At 38.0% G+C, this 10,974-nt stretch overlaps 1 non-coding gene across 1 annotated transcript; it reads right to left on the reverse strand.

Annotated features, from left to right (window-relative positions):
* Positions 1-9,349: 9,349 nt before the first annotated feature.
* TRNAL-CAA (transfer RNA leucine (anticodon CAA)) lies at positions 9,350-9,433 on the reverse strand. The gene has a single exon. It is a non-coding gene; the product is annotated as a tRNA-Leu (tRNA).
* Positions 9,434-10,974: the final 1,541 nt, after the last annotated feature.

A 10,974-nucleotide genomic window follows, 5' to 3' on the forward strand; every position in this document is an offset into this window, starting at 1 on the left:
CCAATAGAATTTCACATCAGTGGTGCATCCACAAGAGAACGGTCAGGCCGAGGTGACGAATAAGGTAATTCTCTGCGGACTCAAAGCTCGGCTGGCGCGAGCTAAGGATTTGTGGGTTGATAAGCTGCCTAGTGTCCTATGGGCCTATCGAACCACCACCATCAAGATCTTAACTGAAGAGACCCCGTTCAACTTGACATATGGTATGGAGGTCGTTATCCCATTTGAGATCGAAGTACTGACCTTGTGACTAGAGGCGCACGTCAAGGAAGCCAATGACGACGAGTTGCAGACCAACCTTGACCTGATTGAAGAAGTACATGACTAGACCTATATCCAGACTGCGGCTTACTTGCAACAAGTAGCTCGGTAATACAATGCCCGTGTTAACTGATGCCACTTCCGAGTTGGAAACCTAGTACTTCGGTGTAGGTAAGCTTGGACCGAACTACGAGGGTCCCTACAGAGTAAGATGGGTGTTCGGGGAAGGGACGTACGAGCTCAAGACATTGGAGGGGGAGGCAAGTGCCTCGTGCTTGGAACATCGACAATTTAAGGAAGTACTACCTATGAGCTCGGAAGTCAAGCATCTGCCACATAAAAAACTTTTCTAAGTACAAATGACCACCCGTTTAGGCGAACTGGTCAGGCCGCACATTGGCTGAATGATACATCGATGAGTGGACGACAGGTCACTGTAAGCCTAAGGGCCACGGTGTCGAGCTGGTAACAACCTCGGTGCCACGATAAAATAAGACCTAGTCACTTTCTAAACATATGGGCAGTACGAAAAAAATCTTATTTATGCCTTATCGGCATATAGGCAGTTCGGGTCATATACCTTACTGTGCCTAGTTGACTTAGCTCACAGTTACCTCGGGTTACCCCAAACCATGCCTAGTTGTTCTAGAAGTTGGGCACCTCGGGAGAACCTACACTTAGAATATTTTTATGGAGGAAATTATTGTACACGAGGTGGAGAAAAGAAGAGTTGTACTTCATTACTTCAAAATGTTAATTTGTACATCAAAAGAAAAAGAGAAAAGTCTACTAGACCGAGCTCGGAGGCTCGGTAGATGATGTTTGTACGAGGGGGTCCAAGAAAAGAGGCAGAGATCAATTATCGTGGGGCTCCTCGCCCTCGCCCTCGCCCTCAATTGTTCTAGAACTATCTTTGGCCTCCTTGGCAGTGACATCCGGGCTGTCTTTCTCCACAGTTCCCTCACCAACATCGTCATCACCTTCTTCCTCGGAGTCTAGGTCTTTGTCAGCTTCAAGCACCATCTCCGTAGTGACTCCCACCATGGTGGCAGCTTCGAGGTCGAGCTCGGGGAACACACGCCTAGACAACCAGTGAAAAAGCTTAAAGCCCTTCCGGAAGGCTATGGTACCGAGGTCCTACCTAAGTTTGTTGAATTCCGGCGAAACGTTATAGTTTTTGACAACAAGGACCTCGGCGTCCTTGATCCCCTGGATGAGAGCGGCCTCACGCTGAGTGAAAGCATCCCTCTACTCCTCGGCTTCCTTTGTTAATCTCTCAATATGCCTGTCCTTCATCGCCACCTCGGCCTCCAGTTTTTTGATGGCATCAACAGCCTTTACCAATTTTGTCCGACACTCCGTGGTCACCATCTCGACAGTTTGCACCTTCAAAGCCTACTGCTTAGACTGCTTCAGGAGCACGTGAACCATGGAGTTTGTCTACATGGAAGACGAACATAAGAATAGCTGAAGCAATATAAATGGCATTAGCACAAAAAGACAAAGTACATGTGCGCAAAGTGACGACCTACCTGGGGGACTCAGCCCAGCCTTAACGACCTTCTCCTCGGCTAAGTAGTCTTCTAACCTCAGTCTGATCTCTGCCATGGAATGCATCTTCTTCTTCATCTTCCTATCTAATCAATCCATAGGGTCACTGATGCCTTTCCTCTAGTGAGTTGGGAAAGTCCACCCCCCATCGATGGCAAGAGTGAAGTATCTTCTCTTCCAGGCTGAGACTTTTGAGAGATACTCATGAAGAAGCTTATATCCAGGCTGGTATGCTATATAATAACTGTACTGGATGAAAGGGTGAAGAGGGAAGTGAAGCTCAACAATCAAGTGCTCCACGAAGACAGTTATCTCCACATGCTTGTATTCCCAGGGAAAACTCTCCAAGGGCAGGAAATAACCATAGTGATCAGGAAATTTATATTGAGTAGCTAGAGCACGGATCTGCTCGGGTGACATGGTGGAAGGACTGAAGTGGTTTGGTTCTTGAGATGGACGTATACAATGTGAAGACGACGCTTCCTTATGGGATGAAACAAAAGAACGAAGGGGGGAAAAGGAAGACGACTTACCAATGAAGAGAAGATTGAAGACTGGCCTCGAAGATTGAAGACAAAAAACTGACCTGGAACGCCGAAGTTTCGCACACGACCTCCAGAACACGAGAACTCAAATCAAGATAAAGAAAATGGGACCCCTAGGCCCCTATTTATAGCTGTTGTAGTGGGGGGCAATTGATGAGGGGTAATTTGGCCCGACCTATCAACACCTGGACAGGTGGAAGTGACCTGTTGACTAGATGATGGCTCAACATTCCCTACCACCTCAGCGAGTCAGGTCAGCTCAGGTACCTCAACCAAGACCGAGGTTCGAGTAGCTCATGATGGCCCGACCTACTGAGGTGACACGTAGCCAACTTCTAGAAGCTAGCCAACTGTCTTCGACCTCTCCAGGATCATGTTGCACGTCTACAAGTCTTATCCTTATCACGCCCGGATCAAACGGACTCGATAAGCCTTATCAACTAACACGAAGTCCACCTCCTGGTGCAGAATGGATTCCTAGTAGCATGGGCCAGGGATCTCGGAGGTGTTTCGTAAGACCTACGATAGCTCACCTATATAAGGGTACCAACCTCAACGTCACAAGGTACGTACGATTATTTGCTCACTAGCTTTCTAGCATTCAAGCCTTCAGCTCGCATACTATAGTACTAACTTAAGCATCGGAGCACCCACACCGGGTAAGCCACCTCGGGTCCTCTGAGCATTTTTCTTGTAGTTTGACCGGACAACGAAGTGGACTGATGTCCGAACTTCTCTCCAGCTAAGAGCATCTAGGTCGCGCACTATCAAAACCATATTTCCCAAGGCCCTTAAAGCCACCTGTGTTATTTGTGTACTAAAATAACTACATAATTCTACTATATTTTAATTTTGAGAATCTTATTTCTTCCTATTTTTTTGTTGAAGTGAAAAGGCATATTGCACTTCCAGTTGCTACTCTTGGGAGGGTTTTAGATAAAAGGGGAAATGGGGAAAAACGAGAACCTTAATTGCCTCAATTTAGGACAAAAAAGCATTTCTCTCTTTCATCTAATTTATAATCATTTTCTCTATCTTCTCACATATCGCATGGGTTCATTGCAAGTTCTATATAGAAGAAATGAAGTTAAAACGTGACAAGGTACATAAATCTACACTTATCCTCTCCCTCACCCTCATTTACTCTATATGAGCTAAAAGCACTTCATCCAATTGCACAATAAGAGCATCTCCCCATGAATTTTAAAAGCAAGTACAGGAGGTGTTCCCAATATGCAACAATATGACATGTTCTTGGTATGTTAACACACTTTACACACATGCATCTTTTAGCAATGTGTCAACCAGGCCATATAACCTGATACTACAGATCACCTGGGTTAAAAAGCTTTTGTTCTCCATATAAACTTTGCATCTAATGTTCCATTTGGAAGGAATACAAATACAAATATGTAGAGCACAAAACCATCTATTTATATTATTTTGTATGTATTTATACAATACATATTTGTATTTGTACTCCATCTAAACTGAGCCTAATCTTTCAGATATACTACATCATCAAAACCCCTTTAGTTATCATACTAACATCACCCTTTTGGTCATTATAGTGTCCATTCAGACTCCCAATGTGACTAGCCAAATCAAGAGAATCTGAAGGCACTAAGGCTGCATTTGATTTGAAGGAAAAAGTAGGGAAACGAAAGGAAAGGTAAGAAAATTCATACAAGATTTGTAAAAGTTTTCCAAGCTTTCTCTTTCTTTTCCTACTTTTTTCTTTAAACCAAACATGGCTTAAAAGAAAAGAAAAGATGATCCAAAGTCTCACATCCATCCTCCAAAGTACAATCGACAATCAGGGTCAAAGTGAAGTGAATGGCCCTTAGCCTATTCAGAGCAAGTGAGCTAGGAGGGCCCCCATGCAACTATCACAAGAGAAAAATCTTCCAAAGTACACATCCATGCAGCATTTGAAGACTCAATTATATCCTGAACTACATGTATAGTTCCCTTGTGGGGTTAGAGTCCAAGCTAGTCTGTCTTGGTGCAAAATACCCATTGGTTCCTAGTAATTAATTTCTTGAATGGCTCTAACAGAATCTTCAATGAGGTACAAACCCTAGTACTCCAAATCCCAACTCTTCGGATACATGGGCTTTTGTTTTGAGAGTGGCCCCACCAAAAATCCCTAAATATAGTCATTATTTCATTGCATACTCTTGAGGGTAAATGTTGATTTGAATTAAATAAATGTTGATGAGAACAGTTCTCCCTACATATGATACAGAGGCATAGCCATCAATCTTGATTTGATGAGAACAGTTCTCCCTACATGCTTTTAATCTTATGTTTGTCTCCAACAATGGCCCATTCAAATAAGGAGTTGAAATCAGTCCCCTACAAGATAGTTTCTCACAACATCCAACAGTACATCCTCGCTGTGTATTGAGAACATTTTCGGATGATAATATTAGAAATGATAAGGCATTATTTAGGAGATATTCCCAATACACGGCAGAAATGTGCTGCAGGACGTTTTGGAAAACTATCTTGTGGGGAACTGATTTCAACTCCCAAATAAGAATCATATTTTAACATTTCCTGCACACCTAAACAGTCGTTAATGGATGTTTTAAGCTAATCACAGGTTTGTTTGCTAAATTAAATAAATGATTTGTCCAAATTTATAATTTGTCATGGCCAGCTACAGTATTGCTCTAGGATTAGCTTTAACCCTTGTACCTCAAAGATATCACAACACCAAATAACAAAATATTATCAAAGAGCAAATGATTCAGCTTTACCCAGCTCTTCCGAATCAGTTGTCCATTCTCAAGGGCGTGAGATAACATTTGCAAGAGAATTTCAAGATAAATAATAAGTATGGAGAGAGAGGGCACTGAAGACTTATAGATAGATTCTCCTCTATTGATAGAGCTGGAGAGAGCAAATATTCTAGCATACCCTCAAAGGAGGAGCTACTAAGTAGTGAAAAGATGTCTTTCTTCTCCAATTTGTAGCAGAAATATGAAAGAACTGAGAGTTTTCCTATCCCAATGGTTCAACCAATCACATTTTGGCTCTCTGCTTCCAATATATATAATTCCTCTGTGTCATACCAAACTTCAAGCTCAGTCCTCAGCATGCTTTCTTCTATAATTGCATCATCATCCATGTGCTAGTTCTTGAACTCCCCATGAGTTCTACTTTTCTTGTATCTGAACTGGAGTTTCATTTGAAACCAGTCATAAAGCTAAAGTTTGGTGCCTTTGCATTTATCAAGGAAAGAGCCATTATGGTTATGCCAAACAATGCCAAGGGTATCACCGTATCAGAGTATTCATCACAAGTTGTCCAAATAGCTTCGGAACCTTTTAAATTATCCCAGATTTCCTATTCACTTTTTCTTCCCACACTCTACCTGCTGTGAATTACAGCCACACATCTCACAATTCAAGATCGTAATGGATGGCTGCAATAAAGTAAGTAAGAAATCCAGTTTGCTTTTAAATGATTTGCAATCCGGTTTGCTTTTTATCTTTTATCAATGGATCAGATATTGGCTCAATTCAACCCAATGTAATATAAATTCATTATGAATGGACCAGGTCCAATCCAATCCAATAAATACCTTTAACCATTAAGTTTGGATTGGTCCAATTCATTATGTCTTATAAGTCCACCCAACCAATCCAAATTGATTTTGGTTTGAATGGCGTCCAATCCAAAACCAGTCCATTGATACCCCTACCAGGAAGTGGGAGCACTCTACTGAGGTAACAATAGAGCTGATTATCCCAGTGGTACCAGTGATCTCTTGCGTTGTGTGAGGCAAACTTCTTTGGCATAACAGTGATATCAGCAAGTTCTTGTTAAGGAGTGAGAGTTTCAGTATTTGATTCAACGCTAATAATAAAGGTAGGGGTGCAACATTTTCGATTAGGATTGGGATTTTGTCAAAATTTTAATGGATCCAATCGGAAGCCCAAGCCCAAAAAAGTGTAAACTGTTAATTCGGACCAATCCACTCTTTAGGCTTGGTTGAAGGTGGGGCCGTCCTCCAAGATTGTTGCTTTAAGAAGCTCCAGCGAACTAGTTGATGGACTCCAGTCCCTCTCTCTTCGTTGTGTTAATTTTTTGTTAATCCTATTCCTTGATTCTCTAATTCTTTCCTTGGTATTATATGAAATAAATTTGTTTGCACAAATACAATCACTTCCTCCTTACATTCCAATACTAGCTCCCCTCTATAGTTCTTTTCTATATTTCTATTTTTATCAAATCTTCTATAAAGCTCAAACATATACAAACTCTGTATTGCCACAACCCATATTCTATCAATTTTGAATTATATGTATATCTCTCTCCTTTGTGTAGTTTTTAAGTATGTCAGTGAGATTAGGAATGGCAACAGGGTGGGTGGGGCGAGACAGGGAGCCACTCTCCATCCCTGCAGGGATCCCCACCCCCTATGGCTTTTTAATGATGTCAATCATATAATTTTTGTTCTTTTTTATTTCATTTAAAAAATAAAACATTTAAAATTTACAATCCTATTAAAAAATATCCAAATATATTATATTCAATCACTTGTTAAAAATATTAATAATAAATATATAGATAAATGCATACATACATATATATATATATATATATATAAGTGGAGATAGGGACCCATAGAACGAGGAGTGCTCTTCCCATTCCCACCAACAGGGATAAAAATTCTTCATCCCGTCCCCATAGGAGGAAATCATCCTCATCTCCTGTCTATTCAGAGCGGGTCCCTGTAGAGATCGGGAATATTCAATGGCTATGTTGGTAGAGTGGCCATAGGTCCTCGTTATCCTTGACATGTTGGAATATTCAATGGCTATGTGACAAGCCACATGTTGATGGAAAATGATTATTTTATGATTATCTCTATGCAATACTTTCACACACAATCATTCACTTGTTTTTCTCAATTTATTATCTATTTATTTATTTTCTATAAAAAGAAATTTATTTGATTGTTTACTTGAAAATGTTTTATGTATAGATATATCAATATTGTTGGATTATTATGGATCCTAGTTCCAGCACTTACTGTGTCAATGGATATCTATTTGACCCAGTGTAGACTGGATGACCAAGTGGTTAGATCTTTGGTCAACATGAGACACTTGTCTCAAATCTGATGGAGCATGAATTTTACTATTGAGGAGCACTTATCTCAATTGGTTATTTTGGTTACTGTTTATTCTTAATAACAGGGAAGTTAATGTTGGAGAAGCAGACTATATAAGGGATCACTCCCAAGTGCTTCAAACACATGCATCAAAGGGCTTCTCCTTCAAACAAGTGACAAATGGCAACCTATCTTATGAAGAAAGAGCATTTAAGAAGTGGGTGATTCCACTCACACAAAAAAAATAAAAAACTTTATTCTCAAAAGTTCATTTCAAATATATATATATATATATATATATATCAAAATAAAACTCACCTCAAGTGATATGGGTTCCATACTAGATGACACACTCTATTAAATGAAATAGACCATCAATTACAAATTAATCCTAATTTAAAGTGCTAAATTAAATAAGAAATCGAAATCAAGTTTACCATGTAAACATAAGTAATAAGGTTGTGTTTGGAATTACTGTAATTATATTGATGACGTTTTACACTGAACCAGAAAGTGACAGTTGCTTTTTTGAAAATAGTGATGGATGGAAGAGTGCAAAGTTTTACATTGATAAAATCGATGTAGTTTTTACATCGATTATCGATATAAAACTTTAGAGTTGATGAGGCTTTACATCGATTATCGACATAAAACTACGCTCCATCTAAACGCACACAAAACTGAACTGGAGTGTAGTTTTACGTCGTTAATAATTACACCCTCTTTCCAAACGCATGCAAAACCAAATTGATATAAAATTTACATTGGTTCTTGATTTACATTGCAATCAAATGCAGCCTAAATCTCAAACCAAATTATAAATGGTGTGAAACTCATTCTTCTAGATAAAATGGGTTATTAGTTACAAGTAAAACCAGATTTAATATCTTAAATCAAATAAAAAACTTATCTATAAAAAAATCTTTACCAAAAAAATCAAAAATCAAACATAAAAGCTAACCTAAATTTGCAATAAAGATAATGGGTGTCAAATTAATAATACATTTATGGGATCATTTTCTAGTATACATATTAAAGAAAAGCCCTTGGGCTAGAAAACTTCTACTTCAGAGAAATGGCACCCTATCTTCCCAAGAAAGAGTATTCAAAGAAATTTTTTTCTACTCTCAAATAAAAGTATTTTTTTTCCTTAAATACATGTTTATCCGTTCTCAAAAAAGTGAGAATAGTTAACTCCACTCTCCAAAAAAAAAAAAAGAAACTCTGACTTTAAACATACAAATACCCTTTTCAAAAGATGGAAGTATGGAACACATATTAATATTTCTCATTTCATTTTCTAATTCAAATAAATACTATAAAAATTACAAAAAAAAAAACAAACAAGAGATCTTTATATATTATTAATTAAATAATCGGGTTAGAACATCAAGAGCTGGAAACTTTGCCATAAAAGAAAAAAAAAACTTTTTTGGCAAAATAAACCATTTAAACTCGGTGACAACCAATTCAGTTTCTTTATAAATGTAACCACTCTCCCGCCATAAAATATAATTAAAATGAATGAACTGATAAGAAATGCGCCAATGGAGTGATTAGTGTTTTTTTCACTCTTCCCAAACGTGGCCTAAAAGGTCTATCTTTCTCATTTAATTTTCTATTCAAATAAAATACTATAAAAATTACAAAAAAAAAAAAATACAAACCAGAGATCTTTATATATTATTAATTATATAATCGGGTTAGAACATCAAAAGCTGGAAATTTTGCCATAAAAAAACTTTTTTGGCAAAATAAACCATTTAAATTCAGTTTCTTTATAAATGTAACCACTCTCCCATAAAATATAATTAAAATGAATGAACTGTGGCCAAAGGTTTATAAAAAAAACCCCATTAAATTTTGTCAGAAGTGGGATTAGAACCCACGCCCTCTCACGAGGACCAGAACTTGAGTCTGGCGCCTTAGACCACTCGGCCATCCTTACGTTGATGTTAGTGTGAGATGTTATTCTAATAGGGACTCATTTTTGTCGTTACGTACCTGATCCCAGTATAAAGATGACTCCAAAAAGAGTTTTTTGTCAGTTATGACCCTACGCTTAGAATAAATTCGGGTCATCGGGTGAAAACACCTTGTCACGTACTAAAACGCTCTCCCTTGTGCGGTCCTCATTTGATATCTGAGATCCATATCCAGCTTAATCAGACCGAATTTCAGAATTGGGCGAGATATTCAGACTTAAGCTGTTATGCATGGACTTGACCCGGATCCAAACAGTCAATGCCCCTGGTCCCTGGTTGAAATCGTAGTTGTATTGGGTTTTATCCATCATCGTCATCGTAGTTCACAAAATTTGTGTGGAATTATCAAAAGAACGATTCCTGAATGGTTCAATTACCTAATTAAGTACATATTATCGAAAATGAATAAAAAGGTTATTGTTTAATTTATCTGAGAAATAAAGAAATGCTAATAAGTGCATTTATCCAAGTATTTTCCAAGGAAACATTTGCTCAAATATATGACTACATACCCCAAAAAATGAACTAAGCCTTAGGTCTCGTTAGTAGGTGGGTCTCATAGAAATACAATAATCCCATGTTTGGCCACTGTTATAATGGGGCCCATAATAATTTCGGAGAGTATTATCGGGTAATCAATATGGGTAAATTATTTATCCACCCGCCAAAAACACCAATTACCTTATTTGAGTAATCATTGGCCAAGTCGAATGTTACATTTGTGATTACCTGAATAATGCTTCTCAGGAATAATCACTTGCCCAGATTATGCAAAACGGAGGAGGCCTTATAGTTAGCTAGTTATTTGAAAACTAGGAAATTCTTACAGTGAACTTGGATAACTGAGTCATTTGCCCAAGACCATTTACTCCACTAATTTGGAAACAACCAAAGGCAGGAAGATGAATGGTTGTGATTCTTATCTAAGAGTTCAAATGCTTCATAATATTACTTTTAAAGGGGCTTTCCACAATGTAAATGTTTTTCTTATTTTTTAAAACAAAAATAAAATATTTTCTTTTAAAAAAGAAAACCGTTCATATTGTGGAAAATCCTCAATTTTGGTGGGGGTGATCGTGGGCCTAGCCTGGTTGTGTTAGGCTGAGCACCTACAGTAAGGGTTATAGTCTAGCCCCCAAGTTAATATAACAAATATGCTGCTAAAACAACATAACACCAAAAGAGCTTTAACCAATCAAAACTCGCTGTGAATTTTGATAAATGTCACTTGATTGGTTACCACTTTTATGATACCGATTGATTGGTTATAAGATATTCCAGCATCATATCCTGTATAGTCATCCATAAGAAGAATGATACTTTCAATGGGACATAAAGCCTTCAATATTTGACTCCTGTCAAAAGGAGAATGGTCTGAGCCTTCAATTGAATCATAAACATTCAAGAAGAAGAGATCTGAAAGTTAAGCTACCATATATAGAGAAAATCTTCTCTAGAATATTCAAGTATAGCAAAAAGAAATCAAAAATTTTCTTAAACTTCC

This window comes from Nelumbo nucifera, chromosome 7, assembly GCF_055504915.1.
Source record: "Nelumbo nucifera cultivar China Antique chromosome 7, China Antique-T2T, whole genome shotgun sequence".
NCBI classification, from domain to species: domain Eukaryota; kingdom Viridiplantae; phylum Streptophyta; class Magnoliopsida; order Proteales; family Nelumbonaceae; genus Nelumbo; species Nelumbo nucifera.